This window comes from Apodemus sylvaticus, chromosome X, assembly GCF_947179515.1.
Source record: "Apodemus sylvaticus chromosome X, mApoSyl1.1, whole genome shotgun sequence".
NCBI lineage: Eukaryota > Metazoa > Chordata > Mammalia > Rodentia > Muridae > Apodemus > Apodemus sylvaticus.
In genome coordinates, this window is record NC_067495.1 from 121,224,137 (window position 1) to 121,250,306 (window position 26,170).

At 41.8% G+C, this 26,170-nt stretch overlaps 1 protein-coding gene across 4 annotated transcripts in view; it reads left to right on the forward strand.

The window, feature by feature from the left end:
• Positions 1–3,990: 3,990 nt before the first annotated feature.
• Positions 3,991–26,170, forward strand: part of Xiap (X-linked inhibitor of apoptosis) — a 53,585-nt gene continuing 31,405 nt past the window's right edge. Inside the window, exons 1-2 of one of the 4 annotated variants that reach the window (XM_052170128.1) lie at positions 3,992–4,291; positions 14,140–14,264. The gene's annotated coding sequence lies outside the window, so the exon portion shown is untranslated. Of the gene's footprint in view, positions 4,292–13,712; positions 13,832–14,139; positions 14,265–14,406; positions 14,670–26,170 lie in introns of those variants that run through there. The other 3 variants (XM_052170127.1, XM_052170130.1, XM_052170129.1) reach the window with 3 other exon arrangements.

Below are 26,170 nucleotides of genomic sequence, written 5' to 3' on the forward strand. Positions count from 1 at the left end.
TGAGAGAGAGAGAGAGTGTTTGTAGGTCAGAGGACAACTTTGGAAGTCAGTTCTCTCTATGTACTATGAGATCAGATTAGGGATTGAACTCCAATCATCAGGCATGGCAAGCACTTTTTACATTTTATGTTTCTGAGTGTTTTGCCTGTGTGTGTGTGTGTGTGTGTGTGTGTGGATATCATGTGTATTCCACGGAGGCCAGGGTAGGGAATCAAAAGCCCTGGGACTGGAGTTAAGATGGTTGTGAGCCACTATGTAATTTCTAGAAACCAAACTCAGGTCCTCCACAAAAAAAGAGTAAGCTCTTAATGACTGAGCTCTCTCTCCAGCCAAACGGGAAGAAGGAACGTTGACCATAGTTGTTTTGTCTTATTTTGTGCTTCTGTTTCATGAGACAGGGCTTCACGTAGCCCAGGCTTACCTTGAACTCTTCAGCTTCTTGCCTCTACCTCCTAAATGCCACAGTGGTCCACACCTGCTTTACCTGATGCTGGCACACGCATTCTACCAACTAAACTCTATTGCATCCTCGGGCATTCTTTTTATTCATGTTCTGATCACAGACCTACCAGAATGCCAAGCATGCAGGGTCTTCTTAAGTTAGGTTCTCTCTAAAATGCTCCAGCACTCATCTGCCAGAGCCCATTCCTGCAGTGATGCCTGTGTGCTGAAGCCAAGAAGAGCATGGATCAAAAGCAGATCAAAGCAGACTACATTAGACTTCAGCATTAGCTTCGTTTTCAATATAGGATCTCGTGTAGGCCCGGATGGCCTCCAACTTGCTATGTAGCCAAGGCTGGCTATGAACACTTCTTTTTGGTTCTGGATTTATTTGGTTGGTTGGGTTTTTTTTTTTTCCTTCAAGACAGGGTCTCATTGTGTAGTTCTGACTGTCCTGGAACTCAGCCAGACTGGCCTCGAACTCAAGGTTATCCACCTGCCTCAGCCACCTAACTGCTGTGATTTAAGGTGTGTACCTTAAGCTGGGCTGTGGCTCTGAACTCTTGCTACTCCCGAGTCTGTGCACAGCATCACAGCTTACTAAGTCTTCCATCTTGAAGGACAACTAAGAACTGGGTAAATGAAGCAGCTGAATTTAAGCTGACAGGTCAGAACATAATAAGGCGTAGAAATGGAACATTCTTGTACACTGGAATGGCAGTTAATGCCTTGTGGCTAGAGTGGAGCTGCTGCCGTTTCCTGTGTGTAAGCACTGGGCTTACACTATGTTAATTGTGTTACATAGTGAGTGACAAAGGCTCTGCCCTTAATCAAACTGGGGTCTGCTCCTCTCAGACACTGGATTGTGTCCTAAGTCTGGTTAGTCCAGGTTTTTTTTTTTTAAAGATTTATTTATTTTATATATGTAAGTATACTGTAGCTGTCTTCAGACACACCAGAAGAGGTCATCAGATCCCATTACATATGGTTGCTGGAATTTGAACTCAGGACCTTTGGAAGAGCAGTCACAGCTCTTAACCGCTGAGCCATCATCTCTCCAGCCCCAGGTTAGTCCAGTTTTACTAAGAATTTGAGTCATTAGCAACCACCATTCTCAGTATCTGATCAAATCCCTCCTTCTGTGGTCATCACTCTGGTCAGCCTCCAGCAAGAATTCCCCTAGATTTGACATTTCCTCTTGGTAATTTTCCGTTTGTTGACCCCTAACCTTTCCCCTGGCTACATACTGCTCTTCTTCCTTCCTATGCTTGAAGCTGAACCTAACTTCCTTCCTTTGCTGCAAAATTCCCTTGCAGTGGCTCACCATACCCATCACGATGCGGCCTTTCCTTAGCAAATAGCACAAAAAGGATTTAACAATAGATGTTCGCATCTGTTCTTCATGTAACCTCTATGAGAGGCATAATTTGTTAAGACCGGCTCACTAAATAGAATCCCGGAGACTGACGGTTGGAGTTTCCTGAGGACTCCATATGTAAAACGGCCGAGGGGAAGGGAGGATACAAAGAGTGGCAGAGGCTCGAAAGAACTAACTACTCAGGCCAGACTCAAAAATTTTATCTGAGTCCATTTGAGCTGCCATAACAGTAATATTGGATATAAAACGTGTTTGGTCTCAGGTCAGAAGGCTGGAAGTCTTGTTGTCGTTGTTTGATGTTGTTGTTGAAGGAAAGGATGAAGTGTCAGATCAAAGTGTGAAAAAGTTCACTTTCTTCTAAGGCCTTGGTCCTTTGCTTGCACATTGCTACCTTCTTTCCTAGGCTCTCGTAAGGTCACCGTGTATGTGCATCATTGATATTTTTTCTTTTCTTTTTTCCCTTTTTCTTTCTTTCTTTCTTTCTTTCTTTCTTTCTTTCTTTCTTTCTTTCTTTCTTTCTTTCTTTCTTTCTTTCTTTCCTTCTTTCTTTCCTGAGACAGGGTTTCTCTGTATAGCCCTGGCTGTCCTGGAACTCACTCTGTCGACCAGGCTAGCTTCCAACTCAGAAAATCCCCCTGCCTCTGCCTCCCAAGTGCTGGGATTAAAGGCATGTGCCAGCACTACCCTGCTGATATTTCTTTTAATGGCTGTCTCTCCTATGCTAAGGACATCAATCTGGTATTATTACGTTCCACTATGACAGCCACACTTTAACTTAGATACATCTTCAAAGGCCCTGTCTCTGAATGTAGTCACATTCTTAAGTACTAGGAGACAGGGATCCAACATATAAATTGGGGTAGATACAACTAAGTGCAACCATACATGACTCTGTAAAGGATTTGAACTTTCCTCTGTACACCAGGTTATTCTGAAGCCTGCTGGTGAATCAGAATCACCGGAAGGTCTTTTGGGAAATGACTATTTCCAGGATATGATTCAGAGTCAGTCATCTGGGCTATGTTCTCTGCCCTTTCCATTTGATTCTGGTGCAGTCAGGTTTTTCTCCGTATCCCCACCCCAAGTACTATGAATTGAGCCGAGGTCCTCGCATGTGTTAGATAAGCACTTATCTTGGAGCTACATCTTCAACCCTTTTTAAAATTCTGAGGACTGAGCCAGGTGGTGGCACATGCCTTTAGTCCCGGCACTCTAGAGGCAGAGGCAAGTGGATCTCTGAGGTCAGCCTGGTCTACTGTGTGAGTTCCAGGACAGCCAGGGTTACACAGAGAAACCCTGTCTCGAAAAACAAACAAACAAACAAACAAACAAACAAACAAAGGAATCTGAGGGCCTGCAAAATGGCCCAGTGCAGTGGCTCAGTGGAGAAAAGCACTTGACTTGCAAGTCTGATGACATGAGTTCGAGTCTTAGGTTCCAAGCTGGTGGAAGGTGAAAACTCAGCTTCTGAAAGTTGTCTTCTGATCTCCAAACCCAGAGCATTGCACACAAACACCCATACTCACATGCCACATGCACACAATCATAATCACAGAAAAAAAAGTGAAAATTTTACAACAGAAAACAAGTAACAGACCAAAAGAACACTTAGACCATGGAGTCAAGTGTTAGCACTTAGCAGACACTAACTCAGCACACGCTAACTGACACTATTTACATTTAAGATATGAATCCATTCAGCTCTTTGACTTCTAGTTCATATTCTATCTAAATACACACCCCATTACGCATATTGACTCCCTACAAGCCAGCTTTCCTCCTGGGTCTTAACTCCTATAGTTTTTGCCTTTCCCAAATCCAGGTTTACAGGGCCAATTTCCTGACGTTGGGTCTGTTTTGATATTGTTGGCTCTTTGAACACTGAAGAGATTGAGTATAGCCATACACACAATCATATAGTCTAGTATATAGAAATCTTGGGTGGACTTTTCCCTTAGTTTGAGATGACTCTAGGAGCTTTTTTTCCCCACCTCTAAACTGTATGACCCCTTCTCTGGAAGATAAAAGCAGGGAAGGAAAGGGAGGGCTAGGGAGAGACAGCAGTTTGTCAGCACAAGATAAGCGCATTTTATGACTGCACAAAGAGAGGAAATTGCAGTTACAAAGAATGTGGGAAAGGTTAACAATGCGGATACCAGAGCAAAAGTCAGGAGAACAACTGGGTGTGATTGGTCCACAGCTATAATCCCAGAAACTGAGGAAACTGAAACAAGCGAAGTCCCAGGAGGAGTTCCAGACCAGTCTGGACTAGAGTAAGAGCTTGTTAAGGAAAAGAGAGAGAACAAGGAAGAGAGGGAGATAGCAAGAAGGCTAGGAAGAAATAAAAAAAAGAGAGAAAGAACCGAAAGGAAAGACAGAAGCCAGAGGTCAGGAAAGTAGATGCCAATTGATCACCATGAATAGTCTCCACAAAGGCGGTCCTCTCACTGATACCAGCGTGATCTTTAGCAGGTATGTATCCCTTCCTGTAAAGGGACACAAGATGACAGTTCTAAGGGCAAAGTCTGGGCTCACTCAATTTACATGGCTTCACTCAAAGCAGTTCTGCTTTCCACTCTATTTGGGCTTTATCATTTAACGTTTTGCAAAAAGATTTCAATGCTAAGCCGTTTTCAGTGTTCTGCTGAGTTTGACATTTTTTTCCCCCGAGTTTTACTTTTGATAAAACTTTGCTGCCACTGAGGTCTGGTGACTACTGCCAGTTCTTCTCTTTCTATCTCCTGCCTTTAGACTCCAAAGATGTGTCCTTTCTCCTATTTACAGCAAATGCTTCTGGTTGCACTTGATGCTATCTTTTATCTTTCCCTCATTTACTATAAGTCCTTATGCCATTCTTTTTTTTTTTTCTACAGTGTGGCAGCATAGTAAATTTCTGTTCAAATCATTTGAGGGCCTGCGGTGGTTTGAATATGCTTGGCTCAGGGAGTGGCACTATTAGAAGGTGTGGCCCTGTTGGAGTAGGTGTGGCCTTGTTGGAGGAAGTGCACCTCTAGGGGCATTGCCTTTAAGACCCTTGTCCTAGATGCCTACAAGCCAGTCTTCTCCTGTTTGTCTTTCTAACAAGATCTAGAACTCTCAGCTCCTCCTGCACCATGCCTGCCTGGGAACTGCCATGCCTTGATGGTAAGCCAGCTCCAATTGAATGTTGTCCTTGAAAGAGTTGCCTTGGTCATGGTGTCTGCTCACAGCAGGAAAACCCTAAGACAGGGCCACTGGCAGGGTTTTCTCTGTTTTTTGTTGTTGTTTTGTTTTGTTTAGTGTTAAGGTCTCATGTATCTCAGACTGGCTTGAAACTTACTATGTAGCCCATGGATGTCTTTGAACTCCTGGTCCTCCTGTCTTCACCCTCTGAATACTAAAATTACAGGTGTATGCCATCCTGCCTAACTTTGGACATTCTCAATTTCATCAGTTGCAGTCTAGTACTTTGTATACTCCAAAACTTTCCTTAACTTAGAAAAATTCCAAGCAAATATCCTTGTACAGGGAAGGGTAAGCTCTTCATAGATTTTTTTTTCTAATTTAACATTTCTATGGGTCTCTGGACACAGAACCTAGACATCATACTTTCATTAGATCATAAACCCCACCGGACAACTCACTAAGTGTGGTGGTTTGAATATGTTTGGCCCAGGGAGTGGCACTATTTGTAGGTGTGGCCTTGTTGGAGTAGGTGTGGCCTTGTTGGAGGAAGTGTGTCACTGTGGGGTTTAAGACCTTCGTGCTAGCTGCCTGGAATCCATTATTCTGCTAGCAGTCTTTAGATCAAGATATAAAACTCTCAGTTCCTCCTATATCTTGCCTGTCTGAATGCTGCTATATTTCTTGCTATGATAATAAGGACTGAACCTCTGAAACTGTAAACCAGCGCCAATTAAATGTTTACCTTTATGAGAGTTGCTGAGGTCATGGTGTCTCTTCACAGCAATGGAAACACTAAGACAATAAGTATTTACCAAGGGTAGGAAATAGTCATGAAATGCTGTTCATTTACTTTATAAATACCTGCTGAACACATACTATGTCAAATGTTGCTGTGAGTACTGTATCTGTGAAAAACAGAAAGATCTCTGCTCTTTGTAATGTTTTTTTTTTCTGTTTTCTTCCTTTCTTGTCTTCTTAATTGTATGTGAACCTGCAAGAGTGCATGTGTACCATTTGATGAAAGTTCAAGCAGAGGGCATCAGATCCCTAACAACTGGAGTTAGAGATGGTTTTGAGTCACTTGGAACTTAATGGAGGCCCCCTGCAAAACCAGAAAGCATTCTTCATCACGGAGCCATCTCTGCAGTCTATGTTTTATCGTTATTTGAGACAAGGTTTTATTACATAGTGGAGCTGTCCTCAAACTCTTGCTCTTTCTGCTGTGCCCTCTTAAATACTGGGGTTATGGAAGTGCAGGACCATGCCTGCTCCTGCTCCCTTTGTTCTTGAAGGTTTTAGTTTAGCATGGATGGAAGGAAGAAATATATAGTAAAGAAAATAGATGAAAGGTGAAGAGATCAGTGCTCAGTGGTTAAGAGCACTGACAGCTCTTCCAAAGGACCTAGATTTGATTCCCAGCAACCACATGGTAGCTTACAACCATCTATAAATCTAGTTCCAGTGGTTCCAATGCCTTCTTCTGGCTCCTGCAGTCCCCAGGAATGCACATGGTGAACAGACATATGGTAGCAAAACATTAACACCCATAAAATAATTTAAAAAAAAAAGAAAAGTGAATACCTGAGAGGACATGGAATGGGGGATGGACATGTTGAAGTTGTCTAAGGTGGGGTAAAGGAGGAGCTAGGAGTTTCATTGGGAAGTGGGAGAGGGGATTTGGGTGCATATAACCAGGATGCATTGTTTATGTGTACAACATTGTCAAAGAATAAATAAAAGACAGTCTAGTAAAATACAAATACAAAAGAAATGGTTGGAGAAATGACTCTGTGGTTGTACTGCTGTTCAAGAGGGCCTCAGTTCAGTTCCCAGCACACACACTAGGAGGCTAACAACTGCCTTATAACTCTAGTTCCAATATATCTGATGCTTTCTTCTGGCTTCTATGGGTACCTATCGTCATTTGCATATACTGCCCCCCCAGATACTTATGGATACACAAAATTAAAAGTAAAAATATTTTAAAAAGAAAATAGTAAGACGACTATAAAGTATATCAGAAAATGCAGGCAATGGATGAAAAATAGCAGAGGACCATGAACAAGGCACATATATTGTAAGCCAGAAAATGCCAGAATAAAACTTATTATTTTGAAAGTTAAATATAAAAACATTAAGAATAAAAAGACCTGAGCATGGTGGCACATGTCTTTAATCACAGAACTTGGGTAGGGGGTTAGAAGCAGAGGGATCTCTGTGAATTTGAGGCCAGCAGGCCAGTCTGAACTATGTAGTGAGGCCCTATCTCAAAAAAAAACAAAAAACAAAAAACAAAAACAAAAACAAAAAACAAAACAAAAAACCTAGAAAGGAAATAAGAAATGCTGTTGAAAACAGAAACTATAGAGTAGGAGAAAAGAGCCTAAGACACTGGAAGGGGAAATTATATTGTTTATTTTCATTCTTGGGGACAGTCCTGGAGTCTGATGGACCACTGCTACATGTCTAACTTCATTAGTTCTAAATACAGTGGTCACTGTGGGCCTTGTGGTGATGGTGACAACCAAGTCAACATGACGAGAGAGGTGAAAGGCCAGGCATGGAAATGCTGGGCATCACCAGAAGTCAGTGTTCCAGGCAGAATGAGCAGCAGGCACTGAGGCATGAAAGTAAAGGAAGAAAAGATGAGGGTGGTGGGAGGCGAGGACATTGAGATGACAGGAGTGAAGTCTGCGTAGGATTTTTTATTAGGTAACTATGGCTATGTAATAGGTGTAATAAATTACTCGAAGACTTAGCTACTGAGGACATTGTCGGGCTGGGAGAGAGGATAACTCAAGAAAAGTGCTCACCTCACTAGCATGAAGACCCAACATCAATACCCAGCACCTATAAAGTGACATGGCATGGTGACATGGGCTTGTAATACAAGCACTGGGGAGGCAGAGACAGGTAGATTCCCTGGAGCTGATTGACATACACAGTGAGCTCCCGGCTAAGTGACTGTCTACCTCCAATACAAGCTAGGCAGCTCCTATATTAGTTTGCTTCTCTATTGATGTTATACAACCATGACCAAAAGCAACTTGGGGACAAAGGGGCTTTTTTCATCTTATACTTTGTAGCTGCTTATGGAAGGCAGTCTTGCCAGGAACACAAGGCATGAACCTGGAGGCAAAAACTGAAGCAGAGACCATAAAGGAATGTTGCTTGCTGGGTTGTTCTCATGGCTTGCTTAATTTGTTTTTTTTTTTTATTATTATTACAACCCAGGCCCTTCTGCCTAGGAGTGGCACCACCCACAGTGGGCTAGAACCTCCCACATCAATCGTTAATTGAGAAACTACCACACAGACTTGCCTACATGCCAATATGATAGAAGCATTTTCTCAGTTGAGGTTATCTTCCCAGGTGATGCTCTAGCTGTGTCAAATCAACAAAAATCTAATTACTCATAGCTCTTGTGAAACCTAGGCTGAAGTTGTCTGGCCCAAATACAAAAGAAAGGAGAAAGAAAAAAGAAAGTACACACAAATTCAGGAGAGAGGTTTATATGGATCATTCTAGCTTTGGTTCTCAAGAGGTTATATGGTTTGGTTTGGGAAGGATAGTTTGTTTTAGTGATTTGTTTTGTTTTGCTCTTGAAACAGGGTTTCTCTGTATAGTCCTGGATGTCCTGGAAGTTGATTTGTAGACCAGGCTGGCCTCAATCTCAGATCTGTCTGTCTCTGTTTCCCAAGTGCTGGGATAAAAAGTATGTGCCACCATGCCTGTATAGATTATTTTTTTTAAAAATCAGTTTATTGATTTTTTTTTAAATCTATTTATTTATTATATGTAAGTACACTGTAGTTGTTTTTCAGACACAGCAGAAAAGGGTAGTTGGTCTCATTACAGATGGTTGTGAGCCACCATGTGGTTGCTGGGATTTGAACTTAGGATCTCCGGAAAAGCATTCAGTGCTCTTAACTGTTGAGCCATCTCTCCAGCTCTCGCTCCAGGTCCCACTTATTGATTTTTTTTAAAGACAGTGTCTACCGCTGTGCAGTGGTACACACCTTTAATTGGGTGTGCAGCCCTTGAGAGGCAGAGGCCGGCAGAGTTTGAGGCCAGCCTGGTCTACAGAATGAGTTCCAGGACAGCCAGGGCCCTGTCTCAAAAAATTCAAAACCAAAACCCAAAACAAACAAACAAACAAACAAACAAACAAAAGGATAGTATCTAATCTGTATCTGTATCTAAAGCTGGCTTTGAATTCACTATGTCATCGAGGATAACCATGAGCCCATACCTCCCAAGTGATGGAGTTACAGGCGTATAGCAGTACACTAGATTTATGTGGTGCTGGAGATCAGACTCAGGGCTTCATGGAGGCTAGGTAAACACATTACCAACTGAACAACATGCCAAATCTCAAGAGATTGTAGTTATCTGACTGAAGTATCCTCTTCAAAGTGTCAAACATGGCCAGAAAGGTGTGGTCGCTAGCTGGTCCAGGGAGAGAAAAGATGAGAAAGGGTTAGGACTTATTTTCTCCTCGTTAGGATTGTTCAGATCTCTCTTGCCCTCCTTCCCTTCCTTTCTCTTTTTCTCTCTTTTGATTGGAGTTTGAGACAGATAGCCCAGGTTGGCTTCTTATGCAGCCAAGGTTGATTTTGAAATCCTGGTCTTTCTGCTTCCACTTCCACCTCCAAGGACTAGACTACAAACATATGCCAAGTGTCTGTCCTGTCTTGTTCTTTCTTTCTTTCTTTCTTTCTTTCTTTCTTTCTTTCTTTCTTTCTTTCTTTCTTTCTTTCTTTCTTTCTTTCTTTCTTTCTCTTCTTTGTCTTAATATGTAGACCAGGATGACTTCTGATTCATAATCTTTGAATAAGTCTTGGCCTCCTGAGTGTTGGGATCACAGTCATGACACACTTGGCTTCAACTTCTGGTTGAGTATTCCAACCCTGCCTGGCTTACTCCCCAGCAACCAGAGAGGAAGGCAGGAACCAGAGGCCTCTTATGACCTCACCTCATATGTCACACGCCACTACTTCCTAGTCTACCAGTCACAAAAGCTCTAATTCTATGCAGAAAAAACACATGCAAGCACAGGAGTACTGGTGACCAGTGAGAGATGAAGATTGTTGGACATCGCTCCAAGATTGTTTGAAGAAACTGTTTTTTTGTTTTTGTTTTTTGTTTTTGAGTGAAGTGGAGAGCCCAAGAAGGCATCTGAGCAGAAAAGATGATCTGGATTGTGGTTTATGTGCATGCATTATTGGCTGCTGTGGGAATGAAGTGGAAAGAGAACTGAAAAGAACTATGAGGAAAGGTTCTGCATGCCAGGAGAGGGGTGGGCTCACTGAAGTGCTGATGAAGTTGATGAGAACTGTGGTGGTATTCCTGACATAGTTTCCTAGTATGCACGAAGCCCTGCGCTTAGTCCCCAGAGCGGCATAAACCGGGTATGGTGATGCATACCTAGAATCCAACAGCAATATGGAGGTGAAGCTTGGCCTTAAAAGATGGCTCAGCAGGTAAAAGCATTGATTTTACAAGCTTGGAAACCCGAGTGTGACCCATGGAACTGAAGGGGGATGTCAAAAACTAACTCCTGCAATAGGGTCATCTAAGCTGCATAACACATGCATGTGTAAGCCTGGACTTACGAATGCCTCTCACATACCCACATTAATAATAAAAAAGAAAGAAAAGTTCCAGCTCTGTCTGGGAGTCCTGAGGCTCTATCTTGGGGGGGCGGAAAGGAGATAGAGAGAGGAAGCAGTGGGTAAAGGGGTCTGCTGACAAGCCTGGTCAGCAGAGTTTGATCCCTAGAACTCAAATGGATAGGGGGCAGGGGGTCAACCCCAGCAAGCTGTTCTCTGACATCCACACACATGACATGGCATGTGCTCCCATTAATCAATTTAAAACTTGTAAAAGTTTTATGAGGTAGACACAGATCTTCCCACAAGTGAGCTTACACCATAAGAGAGAGCAGACATTTATCCAAGTGGCCGTATTGAGTGGCATAGCGCACTGTGCACTGTAACAAAGCACTCACTTTAATGATAGAGTTACATGAAAAACTGCTAGAACTGGACAGTGATGATGGTTACACAATAATGGAACTGTCCTCAATGTCAGTGAACCATGTACTTACATCAGGTCCCAAAGAAACTCGGGACAAGTCTCACTCAGTACCTGTGGCTCCTCCCAGCATTTCCCACTCCACCCCACCCTCAACCTCTCCTGCCCAGAGGCTGGACTTCCCTTCCCTTCCTCCTCTCTTCCCCTTGCTTCTCAGTCCTATATAAACCTGTTATTTTGACCATGCACATTCTTGATCCTCGACTCCTCTCTGGCCCACTGCCCTCTTTTGCTTTTCTCTGTTCTCTTCCTCTTTCCATCTTCCTCTCTCTCCTCTCATGGCCTGGTTCAGTCTGGACTTTTCCAGATGCTTTTGGCTGAGCTCTCCAATAAAATCCTTCTTAACTGTACAGTAATGTAGTCATGTCATCATCTTCACTCATGTACAATGGTTAAAACCAAATGTCTAAAACAGTAAATTTACATATATCTCACAATACAAACAGTGTTAGCTGGTTGGGTGTAGTGGCTTAAGCTTTTCCAGCACTCATGAGGTTAAGGCAGAGGATTTCAATGAATTTGAGCCAAGCTTGGAATATGTAGCCAGACAAGGCTACACAGCAAGGCCTTGTCTCACCAGACATGGTGGAACAATGCCGATTCTCAGGCAAGAAGAACAGGAATTCAAAGTCATCCTTGGCTACATAGCAAGTTTGCAGCCAACCTAGGATACATGAGGCCTTGATTCAAAAAATCCAAGCTGAGCAGCACTAGCTAGGTGACATAGGTGGTGCTTTCAATCAATCCTAGCAGTCAGAGACTTTGACATAACGTTCATTGGTTTCAGGCTGGCCTGGTCTACACAATGACTTCTGAGATAGCCTGGGCTATTTAGTGAGACCCGGTCTCAAAAAAACAAAACAACAAAAAGCCCAAAACAACAATAATAATTAGATTCTATAATGACAGGTTAAATTTAACGACTAAAAGATAACAAATAGAAACTGTAATTTTCAGGTAAGGAAATTAGTTTCAATAAATTACTAGAAGGCAGGCAAACCGGTAAGAGCCAGGGCAGGGTAAATAGTTCTCTTAGAAGACACCATACAGTGTCTTGGAGAGAGTGAACTTAATTAAGGCTAAGAAGATTTACTCTTATCCTGAAGTCAGAATGGAAAGATTTAACTCAGCCGCATGCAAGGTAGACTGGGGGAAGGGGGAGAAAGCCTAAGAATAGAGAGGAAGACCTGGGCTTGAGTCACACTGTTCAGCTCCTACGAGACAGTACAGTTGACTTCAGCCTCTTTCGAATGAGGCGATAGTGGACTCTATCAAGACAAATGAGGGTAGCCTGGGATTTTTTTTTTCTTTTTTGAGACGTGGTCCCTTGCATCTCAGGCTGGCCTCAAACTTCCTACTGAGGATGACCTGGAATTCCTGACCCTTCTGTTGCTAAATTTGAAGGTGGCTTGGTAAGACTCCCATCTAAAGAGAAAAAGTAGGAGCTTTACTGCTTTAAGTATTTAAGAGTGCTCTGAGAGGTGAGATCAGTATTTGCTTGCAGTTGTTTTGTTGGCAGAGGTGGGGTTTGAATTCAACCTTGCTAGTGCTCTACTACTGAGTTACATTCCCAGCCCTTGCTTGGAATTACGTTCATTGTAATAAGTCACATGTAATTCTCAGAGCTGTAAGAGCAAACCCCAGGGCCTGGGACACAGATGGGCCTCTCCACCAAGCCTGAGGATGTTAGTTCTTCCCTAGAACCCACATGCTGGGAGAGAACAGACTCAAGTTGTCCTGTGACCTCACACAGTAAATCAATGTAATAATTTTTAAAAAGATTGCATTAGAAGGACTATTACATTAGCAAAAGTTTAAGAACCAAATATATTTCTTTTTCTTCTTTTCCAAGTTCCTTTTCATAAGGGCAGCATTATTTAACCAAGCAGACAGTATTCATGATCTTCTCCTTTTAGATACACTCAATCCATCTTAGTACACTAGCCATTAAGAGTCGAAATTCCTGAAACCTAACTATAGGTTTATCTGACAACCCTACAAGCATATAGCACGATCACCATTTTGTGTAGTATTCTCGTGTGTCTTTTCCATCTTTGTTCTATTATTTCCCTTTGTTCTTCACAAATTATCTCTCTTTTTGTCTCCCTTTCTTGTCATTCCTTTCATCTTCCTTTATTTGGAAACAACCGATTCTCTAATCTCAGTTTACTATTTTGTCGGGTGGGTGATACCGGGATAATCATTTTTCCCGGGTCTCAGTTTCCCCTGTAGGGTGGAATTTAATAGAGGTGTCCTGCCTTCCAGGGTTTTCAAAATAACATCAAGAAGGCATCTGAGCAGAAAAGATGATCTGGACTGTGGTTTATGTGTTTATTGTTACATACCTAGCAGAGTCCCTGGTATCTGATGAGAACTCAATGTACTGTGACCTTTCCCCCTCGGTTTTTAATCTTCTTACAAGTATTCCCCTACTCCTCACCCTAGAGTCCAGGTAAAAGCTAAGGGGAGGGAGGGGGAGGGGGGAAAAAGTCTTGGATGCTAAAAGAGGAAATGCTTGAGTTGGGGGCGGGGACTGAGAAGTGACCTGTGCGCATGTGCAGCCTCTGGGTCAGGCTCTGGCTTGGAGCTGGGGAGGCGGGGGTGGGGGGGATGGGGGGGGTGGGGGGGGTCGGGCTGCATAATGAGGACTGGGGTTTTTCTCGATGCCCCTTTCCGGCTCCGGGAGGCTGCGGGACCTTGGTGGTCCCCTAAGCGGGCGCGATGTTAATCAAGGGCCGCTCGGCCGGAGAGGTAGGTTCGAAGATGGCGGAGTGGGAAAGAAGGAGGGGCTCTGCCGGGCGGGAGCGGAGCTGGGCGGGGGGGGGGGGGGCGGGGGGGGGGGGGAGGTGGGAAGGACATGGCCTGAGGCCAGTGGCTGGGCGAGTCCGGGAAGCTGGCGGGCTGCACCGGTTGGGTTTTTTTTTTTTTTTTTTAAAGTCCTGACGTGGATGCACTTGGTTCCTGTCTTTGAGTTTTCTCAGTTGGGACTGTCCTGCCTGGGAAGGCCGAGGGAGGGAAGGAGGGAGGGAGACATAGTGACTTCCGTTTCCTTCTCCTAGGCCGGGGCCCGCCGCCCAGCAGAGTTGTGTTTTCCTGATCCGGGCACGGGCCGCCCCTTCTCCGGGACCCTCCCCTCGGGAACCGTCGCCCGCGGCGGTTAGTTAGGACTGGATTGCTTGGCGCGGTGGGTACAGCTCTTGTGGGTTTCCCGCCCTCCCCTCATCTCCTTCTGCTCCCCTCCCCTCCCCTCTCTACCCCTCCCCTCTCTTCCCTCTCCTCTCCTCTGCTCTTCCCTCCCTCGCCCTCCACCCCCTCCCGCGTCCTCCCCCGTTCCCCCTCCTTCCTTCTCCCCCTTCTTCTCCCTCCCTCCTTTTCCTTCCCTCCTTTTCTTCCCCCTCCCTTCCGCCTGGGCTAGCTCTGCCTAGTTGGGCGGGAAAGCCGCGCCCGCCCGCTCGCCCGCCCGCCCGCCCGCGGGGAATGCTGGACTGGGCTCCTTGTCCAGGTTCCTGGGATTGCCCCTGGAAGCCATGGGTAGGGTGGCTGGCTTCAAGCCTTCGGGTCAGCCTCCTTAAACTTCGTGACACCTAAGGTAAATCTAGTTAAATAATTAAAAAAAAAATACGATCAACCTCCCTGTTGCCCAAATCTGATGCCTTGTATGGGGCAGGGCGGTATGTTTCTGGCAAGGGCTTGTGAACCCGAAAGAATGAGGGCCAAAGAGCTTCCAGAGGAGGAAGTAACTGGTCATTTTTGCCTCTCTTTGTCACCTTGGTCACTTCCCCAGCATATTTCTGAAAGAAAAAAAATGTCACTTTTGACTTTCAGTTCCATTACTGAAACTCCACAGTTTACTTGAATTGTGGGGTTTTTTTTTTTCTTTTAAGCGAGGGGAGTGGTGATTGCTGAAACTGAGCAGAGGCTTGCTTCGTCTCCAAAAAGGAAAACATACGCCTTGGGGGGAACAAATCCATCAGATTTTAATAATCTACAACTTTGCCTTCAAGTACAATTATGGCACTACTTCTGACATCCCATCTATACCTTGATAGTGAATGAATCATAGAAATGTACTCCTTTTTTAGACTGGAAAGTGCCATAGTGTTTCCTCATTCTTCTCATGTTTTTCCTTCATAGGATTTTTTTTTTTTTTTTTTTTAGCCAGTTCAAGAGAACACTGTTAAGAGCCGGCCATCTTAGAATTAATACCATTTTTGAGCTGGGAAGATCTCAGCTCAACTTTTTCATTTTACGAAGCAGAAACTAAGGCTTAGGGTTTCATGACTCGTGTCAGGTCACCATGCTAGTTAGATTCAAACTCAGCTTTTCGGCCACCCCACCCGTGCTGCTTTATATAATCTCTAAGCAAATCTCTAAGTATATTCTAGTTAACATTTCTCTATAGCATAAAATTACTTTGTCTCAGTGTCTGCACAATTTTCAGTGTTCTCAATGTGAATGTAAAGATTGTGCCTGGGATTGTTTTCCCCCATTACTTAAGAAAGGAAAACATTTTAGGCCAGACAGATTTCTACCTGCAGACCCAGAAGCATAAGCTTCTATCTGTTTCCATTGGGTCACTGGATCCTGGGAAGAGATACAGGGGGAAAAAAAAAAAAACGGTAACCCTGGTTACCTCTGAGGAAGAGGGATGGGAAGCTTTGCTTTTCTCCTGGGCCTTATAAATAGGTTTGATTTTTATTCCAAAGAATTTTAAAGCTGACATAGCTGTATATCAACATAAGTATTTGCAATCGGTAGTTATGAACATCCATTTATCAGTAATTTTTATTGTAAAATGCAGAGTGGACTATGTTGTCCTCACTGAACAGGCTTGGTTACGTGTATTTACATTTCTCTTTTGGCTTTTACCTATTGTTCTGTATTCATGTGATATGGTAAGAAGGTTGGGCTTTATTTTTAAAGAATATGGTAAGCTTCCTGATTACCAAATAGTATAGCAAACTATGAAATGCAGATATCAAATGTGACATATAGATAAATCTGACTCACAGAATCTTTTTGGATTAAAATTATTTTTAAAAAGGTTATGCATGTAAATATTGTATAGGTATATGTGGTACAGTAAATACTTGCTTACTGTGTATATATAGGGCTCTGGGTTTGATTTTCTTGAGCATATCAAAGAAAATGTTAAAATGTAATCAAAATACATTATGTAATTTGTGAAACTAACATACGCCACTATTTTGTAAAATGAATAAATATATAGTAATAGAAAAAAGGAAGGGGAAGAAAGCTAGATGTGGTGGCTTTTCCCTGTAATCCCAGCAATGTGGAGTCAGTGCAGGAGAATTGCAAATTCAAGTTAGCCCGGGCTATGTAGGGAGACCCTGCCTCAAAAACAAAGTTGAGTTGGACAGATGACTCTTTAAATGGCCTGGCTGCTCTTTCAGAGGACCCGGGGTTCTATGCCCACATGGTATCACAGCCATCTGTAACTCCAGAGGATTCAGTGCTGCTTTTAGCTTCCATGAGCACTGCATGCATGTGATACACATGTGTGCATGCAGGCAAGATACCTATACACACAAAATAAGAAAACAGAGTCAGGGCTCACACTTGTAACCTGTGTGTTTCGTAGGAAGAGGATCAAGAGTTAAAAGCCGGCTTGGCCTACATCATATCCAGTACAAGCAGAATCAGAATCAATAAAACTTTTATATTACATGGCATTGTTTGGTACTTGAGTGTTTGCTTTTTGTGCTCTTGTTATCACTCCTCATACGTGTTAAAACAGTTTTAAAAATGGCATTTGTGTTTGGTTGGAGGTAAAAGCCTCAAAAGGTTTGGGGGTGTACATCAGTCCAGCATAATATACACTAGGCTTGAAGTCAGTATCTAGAACTGAAGGGGAAAAAAGTAAGACTGGATACATCCCCACTGTTGAGTTCTAGTCTCTTTTTTACTGATATGTGCAGTTAATTGTATTGCTTCCTAGTGCATTCATTGAGACCAAGTAAGGTAACAAAGGGATGCTGGCTAAAAGTTAGACCCATTTAATGGGGCAAGCATTCTACTTAATGTGCCAGTTAATTCAGTATAGCACTTAGAATTTTGCCATAAATGTCCCCCTTAACTTTCATTTTGTACATTAATTGATTTAGCATATTCTCTATGTAATGATTGGAGACTCTAAATGTAGGATGATGACAATTCGCTGTTTTTGCTTGATCTAATAGTTAAGTCTAGTAGTAAGCTGTGACAGGGGTCTAAAGATGCTACATATGGTAATACACGTTTGGAATTTTTGTGCTTGGCAAATTGAAGCAGGAAGGTAATGTTTTCCAGGACAGCCTGGGCTGCCTATTGAGAGCTTCCATCTCTTAGAAAAGTACTAAAAGATGAGTGTGATAAAGTGCCCTTGTTATTTTGAGGTAGGAAGATTATGATAAGCTGTCAATTCTTAAAGTTTAGCTCTGGAGTAATCTGTTAATGGTGTTATATAACCCATTAGCATTGTTTAAGGTCATTGTGCATGTCCATTTGAGAAGACCAACAGAATTAGAAAATGAGAGATTAGTATAGAACTTAATAAACAGTCATATACAGTGGAAAATACCCTGAATTGAGTGCCATGGGATTTTTCTTTTTTGGTCTTGGTTTTATTTTCACTCAGACTCAGCATCTTCATGTTTGTTTTATTTTTTACAAGATAGGTTTATTCTATTTAATTCAGAACATGAAAGGGGTGTTTTGGATATTTTAAATTAAAAAGGCGTGTTCTAGAAAATGAAGTTTGAGGTGGGTTAGAAATCTAGGTCCCTGTTAGTCAGTACTTTTTTCTCATTCAGTATTGTGTTGTGAACAATTCCTGGGTCAAAAAAGCCTTACTCTGTACCTATTTGTCTGTGTAGATTTGAACTCCTTGATTCCAAAGATTCCAAATTAATTAAAATTTTAATTATTTTATTTATTTTCTTGAGACAGGGTTTCTCTGCATAGCCCTGCTTGTCCTGAAACTTCCTCTGTAGATCAGGCTGGCCTCGAACTCACAGATCTGTCTGTCTGTGCCTCCTGCACGCTGGAGTTAAAGTCATGCACCACCACAGCCCCACTCCTATGTTTTATTTTGCTTTTTGTGGCAAGGTCTTACTGTGTAACTTAGGCTGGCATGTGCATGTAGAATAGCTATTCTGGATGCTTAGGCAGAAGAATCTAGGTTTGTTTTGTTTTGTATTGTTTTATTGTTTTTTTGCAGAAGGATCTCTTGAGTCTGGGATTTTAAGAACAGCTAGGCAACAGTGAGACCATGGCATTTTTAACAAAGCCTTATGTCAGTTCTATTTTAAAGAGCCAAAATATATGAACAAGGAAGAAATAGAAACCTTTGTAACTTATGGTTCATCCTTTATTTTTTGAGCTAGATGGGGCCCTGACTTATATCTTCAGGGCGACCTTCAGCCCCTCCCCGCTGGCCTTCCTCAGGCTTCAGTTTCCTGAATGCTAGGATTACAAGCAGGTGCTACCACACCCAGCTTTCATTCATTTAATTGTATTTAATAATGTTGTTATTGTTGTTGTTATTATTATTATTATTATTATTGGCATTTTGAGGCTCAGAGTCTCCTGTGTAGTCCTGGCTGTCTTGGTGTTCACTATGTAGATGAAGCTGTCTGTAGACTCACAGACACCCTCCTGGCATTTAATTTTAATTTAGTCTCAATGGCAGTTGCTGGCTGTTCTGTTTTGTGTTGTGGGTGCAGAATAAGATTCAAAAGAGGAAGAAGAAAGCTCAGGGGGTTGAGATTAAGAGAATATTGGGAGCTCAGAAACTGTGGGCAAATGTTTGTAGAGGTAGTGCCAAATATCAAAGCATAGGAAGATAGCAACACATTGATATTGAGCTGACTTTCATATACCCCCATATGGTGACACATGTCTTCAATCCCAAGCACTTGGGAAGCAGAGGCAGCTGGATCTCTTGAGTTTGAGGTTAGCCTGGTTTACAGAGTGAGCTTTGGACCAACCAGAGCTATCTAACATAACACCTTTTCTCAAAAAGACATTGACTGTCATACTATATGTAGTTCTTGCCAGTAAGACTAATTATTAACCCAGGATTCATCAGTTAAGAGCCCTTGATGCACTGTACAGGAGGAGTTGGGTTCCCAGCACCACATCATGTGTCTCACACCTACATGTAACTCCACTCCAGGGAATATAACACCTTTGTTTAACTCCTATGGGACAGCTTCCTACTCATGGCATAGACACACACACACACACACACACACACACACACACACATTTAAAACCTATTAACTGAATGGTTCTGGTTGTACAAAGACATTTCTTGGATTAAAAGGAAAGTTAAAACTTCCAAGGTGTTCAGAGTAATCCAAAAAAAGAGTGTTTTCTAAATTATGATGAAGTAGGTGCTGATTATTATACTAGGCACAGAAGTTTAAACCCAGGTGTGAGTTGCAGGTTTCATCTGTTTTGTTGCAAAACCAGATCTGTATGCATTTTACTGTATTTTAGCATGGGTTTTTGGTATCTTTGGTTATGGTAGAATGTTAGTCATGTTATTTTGATTTAATTGTGATTTCATATGCTTTCTTGTTAAGAATGTATTCAATTTGCCTTATTTTTAGGCTTAATTTTCCTGTGTGTGTATGTGTCTGTGTGTGTGTATGACATGTACATCTGGTCAGATCCCATGGTATATATGTAAAATTAGTGCCTTTCATCCACCTTTATGGTGATTGAATTCAAGGAATCAGGCTTTTAAGGCAAGCAGTTTTACTCGGTGAACCATCTTTCAAGGCCTGTTTGTTTGTGTTTGAGAGTATTTTTGCCTGCCTGGCTTTCACTATATACCTCAGGGAGGCTTTGAATTGGGGATCCTCCTCCCTCAGCCTCATGTGGGGTTGGGATTATAGCTGTGATGCACTCTGCCTACTCTACTTGCTTCATGATCTGGTTGCACAGTTATGTTCAAGAAGATGATAGATGGTGAAAAACAATTACTGATTATACGGTGCAGTGGAAAGAAATAACTCCGATCCCAATGGTTGGACTGAGTGAGTTCAGACTTTATAGTTTTGAGGTATGACAGTCTGCTATGTAGCCAGGAGGGACTTTTGTGAGATAGAATCTCTCTGTGTAACAACCTTGTCTGTCCTAGAACTAAAAGAAATCTACCTGCCTCTGCCTTCTCAGTGCTGGGATTTTAATCTTAATCACCATAGATGGAGAAAATAAGATACTTCACAACAAAACCAAACGTGCATTACACCACTGCTAGGATTTGAATTCATTGTAGCTTCCTGGTCTCTCTCTCTCTCTTTTTTAATGTTCATTTTTTTTAAAGAGTTATTTATTTAATGTATATGAGTACACTGTAGCTGTCTTCAGACACTCTAGAAGAGGGCATCTGATCTCATTATAGATGGCTGTGAGCCATCATGTGGTTGCTGGGAATTGAACTCACGACCTCTGGGAGAGCAATTAGTGCCCTTTAACTGCTGAGCCATATCTCTAACCCTTCTGGTCTCTTGAGTGCTGGGATTATAGGCCTGGTATAGCCATGCCAGATTAAGGCAGACTTTTTGTTAGGGATGGTTTCACTGTGTAGCTGTGGCTGTACTCATTAGTTAGTTTTGCATTTATGGTCCATCTTCCCATTCCTGATTTCTGAGTACTGGTATTATATGCCACCATGCCTGACTAAGACTGATGGTTTTTTAAAGACTATTTGGTTAAATGGAGAAAAGGTCTACTTCACATCTATACTTATATATGTAATTTGCATTTTTATATTTCTATAATCATTTTATTGACTTGGAGCCTGTCTAGGACAGGACACTACTGTAATTCCATTATTCATTATGAGCAGAGACAGGAAGACCTTGGACTCAGACAGCCTTAGCTTCATAATAAACTATGTCTCAAAGTGAACAGGCTAGGCCTCTCACCTTGGATTCATTCCTATGTCATCTGGCTTTCATGCTATAGAACATTCCCAAGCACAGAAAGGTTAGGAAGTCTCCCATTCTTAGAATACTTCAGTAGAGTCTGTCAAGAGTATTTATAGGAATTTCTTTATAATTCTCTTAGCCGCAAGACCTGGGTTTGAATCTTTTTTCCTTTTTGACTTTCATTTACAACATTCTAACTGATGAGTAACCACCAGTCAGAACCATAGTTTGCCTATTTTATACATGAAAGTTATGAGTGTTTTCTATCAATCAAATCAGATATCACCTATCAAAACATTCTAAATTTTAAAAGTACACTGACAAATTTTAGTTATTAATCAAAGGAAACATGGTAGAAGAAAAGAGGACAGGATATAGAAAATAAGCCATGTTTAAATTAAGGCGATTTCTCATTTTATTTCATCACAGATTTTGGATTAGAACAAATATTTACCTACCCCTAAGCATTTCGCTATGTGATTGTATCAAGCAAAATAAAAATGTCAAGATAGTATTTGGTACTCAGTGACATTAAATACGTACTTTTTTTTTTTTTTTTTGAGACATGGTTTCTCTGTGTAGCCCTGGCTGTCCTGGAACTCACTCTGTAGACCAGGCTGGCCTCGAACTCAGAAATCCGCCTGCCTCTGCCTCCCAGAGTGCTGGGATCAAAGGTGTGCGCCACCACCGCCTGGCCTTAAATATGTACTTTTAAGTCTAGGTTATCTTTACTGAGGTAGATTACTTTGTCTGTTTATAAGTTAAAACGCGGGCAGAGCTAGGCTTGATGGTGCATGCTTATAAGACAAGCACTTGGTAGGTGAGGGCAGGAGGATCAGGAGTTCTAGGCCATCCTGGGAGACATAGTAAGCTTTAAGTCAGACTTTCATGACAGCCTACCTTTAGAAAAAAGGAAAATAAATTAAATGAAAATAAAACCTAGACAGGATAAACCTACCAAATGTTTTACTATAGACAACAAAGTTGCTTATACATAGAGCAGAATGTTTTTATAGTGGGAAAAAGAAAAAAAAAAGACTCCCATCAGGAATTTGTTTCAAAGACCTGGCATGGTGGTACCCACTTGTTATCACAGCTTAGGAGACTAAAAGAGGAGGATCACAACTTTTGAGGCCAGTCTGCACTACATACATAGTGTGGCACTATTTCTAAGAAAGGGACGGGGGAGGGGCTCTATGAGAGGGACCGGGAGAAGGGCAGCTATTGGGATGTAAAAATAAGTAAATAGCCAGGCATAGTAGCACAAATCTGCACATTTCTAATCCTAACACTTGGGAGAAAGAGGCAGGTGGATCAAGAGTGCTAATCAAGATGAATGCTGGTGAGATGAATCAGTGTAAAAAGTGACTTGCCACCAAGCCTGACACCTGAGTTAATCTTGAATCCACATGGTGAAATGAAAGTTGTCCTGACTTTTACAGTGCCTCCACCAATAAACAAAATGTAAGTGGGATTTGATTTGTTTTAAGTGTATGACCTCCATCCCTCCTACTATAAAACAAGTATATGGCTAGCCTGAGCTATGTGAAGCCCTGTCTCAAAAGTAAGCAAAATAATTTCTTTCAGCACTTGCTTGAAAGTGATTCCTAGTATGAACATAAAATAAAAATACTATATTCCAGTATAGCCATGGTAGAATGTTTTCCTCATGTGCATGGGCCTTGGCTTCTATCACAAGGTTTGAATAATAATAATAATAATAATAATAATTTATTCTGAGAAATTTCTAGGGTGGGTAATCTTTACCAAATCATTCACTAAATGAACACCCAACATGGCATTATGGGATCACCTGATTGTTAGTATTGTACCCTGGTCACTGTCAGAATAAGTTATCTAATTGAGTACAGAAAATCAGGATAACTTGTAATTCTCTCTATGGCCTTGGTCAATTTTTCATTTCCATATGCTTTAGTATCTTAATCTGTAAATGGAGTGACTTCTGCTATCCTGTTCAGCACATAGTTCATCTTATGAATTGTTTTTTAATATTTTGAGACCATCTCATTTTTTACCTCTGACAGGCCTGGAACCCACAGATGTCTGCTGTCTCAAGGCATGTCCCAGCTCATTGTGTGCAATTTAATTTGTGAATGTCTACAAACATACAATACTTTTAATTTTCAGTATAATTATATCTCAACTGCTGCCTCTTTATAAAATGTATATGGGGAGCTGAGCGGTGGTGGTGCACGCCTGTAATCCCAGCACTCTGGGAGGCAGAGGAAGGTGGATTTCTGAGTTTAAGGCCAGCCTGGTCTACAGAGTGAGTTCCAGGACAGCCAGGGCTATACAGAGAAACCATGTCTCAAAAAAACCAAATCAAAAAAAAAAGTATATGGGGAATAAAACGAAGAGTAAACAAAGTTGATAAAGTTATCTGAGGTTCATTTTTGGCTTGAAGAGGCAAGTCCATTGTGTGTATTAAGCCTCTAAAATCATGTGTCCTTTTTTTCTTTTGTTCCTTTCCTTTCCCTTCCTTTCTCTTTTTGGAGACAGAGTTTCTTTGTGTATTCCTGGGGTAGTGCCCTAGAACTCATTATGTAGACCAGGCTGCCCTCAAGTTCACAGATCTGCTTGCCACTATTTCTCTAGTGCTAAGATTAAAGTTGTGCATCACCAGGTCCTCCTAATTATTTACAAGCCAATAAATGAATGGTTAGAAATCAGTTAAAAATACTTTTCAACTTGAAAACTAATGAGCTAGATACAAATATGACTTAGACCTTTAATGCCAGCATCTTGTAAGCTAAAGCAGGGAACATTGAAGGCCAGCCTGAGCTACCTAGTGAGTTCTATGCAAACCTGTTCTACAGAGTAAGATCCTATCTATATCAAAAATAGACAGATTTCCATCCCCTCCAATAAAGTAGCAATCAGAAAATAACTGGTCTTTTAACCTGTTTTGTGGCTGTGTTCTTTCCATCTAACCAGTGGGTCAAAAGGCATTTGAAATATGACCTGTCCTTCACTGGGACTTTATCTTTTCTGTCGCTGGTCTAACCTGATGATCAACAACAGTATTGACATCAATTTACAATTATTCCTCTTGTATGTTTTCCTCCTAGACAGTAGCAAACTGGCAACAAATTTCAGGTAGCAAAGTAAAGAACCTATCTTTTTGTCTTCCCATAATTTATGAAGATTGTCTTCAATAAAAAGTCAAAGCCTGGCAGTACAAGGTCTCAATACTCAGTTAATTTGGGTAATGTATTCACAGATGAAGTATTTTGACATGGATAGTAGCCAGATGGTACTCTGTCTGGTGGGCAGGATTGTACAATGGCCCCCTGACAAATTAAAAGTCTACCTGCTTAGTTGTTTGATTATAAATCAGAATGCTTGCTGGGTAAAATTTAAATGGCAAAAGAAATAAACAAAGGAGAAAATAAGTCAGCAATAGCTTTACTCAGAGATACCTTTTTGAGGGTAGAAGAGAAAGAAAGTTTATTGCTTTACAGGTTGCAGTCCATCATTAAGGGAAGTCAGGCAGGAACCTGGAGCTCAGCCTGCTTTCTGTTTTATTAATTTAGTCACTTGAGATCCAATCACATTCCCCCCACCCCACCCCCAATGGCTCAGCTATTAAAGACTATGCTCACAACCAAAAATAAAAGAGATAAGATTTTAATGATAGGGTCTCACATTGTGGCCCAAGCTGGCTTGAAAATCACTGTGTATCCCAGGCTCACTTCAAACATTGAGTAGTTTTCCTACTTCAACCTTTTCAATGTGGAAATATACTTGTGAGTCACCATGCCTTGCAACAATAGAATTTCAGTGTCTAACATTGCCACTTTATGCTTTTAATATTGGGTTATATAGTTTATCTCATCATCATCATCATACTAGGGCTCCCAGGACCTCATGCATGCTAAGTAGGCATTTTACCAATTAGTTATATCAAAGATTTATACCCACTTTTTCACTTAATAGAGTATTGTGACAATATATCTATTATAATTTAGTATTCATCTAAAACTTGAGCTTTTGGGGTTTTTGGTTGTTCTTTGCTATGTTTCTGGGGATAGAATGCCCATGCATGTTGGGCAAATGTTCTACCACTGACTACAGTATAGTAGTCCTACAGTCTAGGATTTGAGTTCTTTAAATGTGTATATGTTTTATAGTGTTCTGCAGGGGAGGGGTAGGTGGATTGGGAGACAATGTCCATGTGGAAGAGGGATACTTTGTGGAATCAGTTCCCTTCCTCCCTTCTCTCTCTCTCCCTCTCCCTCTCCTCCTACTCCCACTCCCACTCCCACCTAGAAATTGTAGATTAAATTCAGATTGCCAGGCCTTTACCTGATGAGCCATCTCAGCTGTCCACCCTAAGTTTATAGTGGTTGTATATGGTTCCATATTACCTTAGTACTGTCTTCTGTTTAATATTGTGGCTTTGGGTTGTTTGGGAGGGTGCTTTTGTTGTTGTTGTTTTCGAGACTGTGTTTCTTGGTGTAGCCCTGTATGTCCTAAAACTAGTTCTATATATCAGGCTGGCCTTGAACTCACAGAGACCTGCCTGACTCCCGCCTCCTGAGTTCTAAGATCAAAGTCATGTGCCAACCACTGCCCAGTGAATATTGTGTTTTTTGTATGTTTAGCAGGACTTAGCTAACTTAGCTACTATGGTAGTTTGAATGAAAATGGCTTCCATAGACTCACAGGGAGCCTTGTTGAAATAGGTGTGGCCTTGTTAGAGAAAGTGTGTCACTGTGGGTATGGGATTTGACACTGTGGTATGGACCCAAGCCAGGCCCAGTGTCACTCTCTCTTCCTGCTGCCTGCTGATCCAGATATAGAACTCTCAGGCTCCTTTTCCAGCACAGTGTCTGCCTGGATCCTGCCATGGTTTCCGCCGTGATGACAATGGACTAAATCTCTGAACTGTAAGCCAGCCCCAATGAAATGCTTTTCCTTATTAGAGTTGCCTTGCTCATGGTGTCTCTTCACAGCAATAGAACACTGACTAATACAGCCATGATCTGGTTTTATTTCCCTGAGAGTAACGTATCAGTGTCAGTTTTTGTCTGTTGTCCTATACCTTTACATGTTTGTGGGTTACATTGATTGGGATACTGATTATTGCCTAATAAGGTAAGAATAGCATCATGTCACAACAAAACCC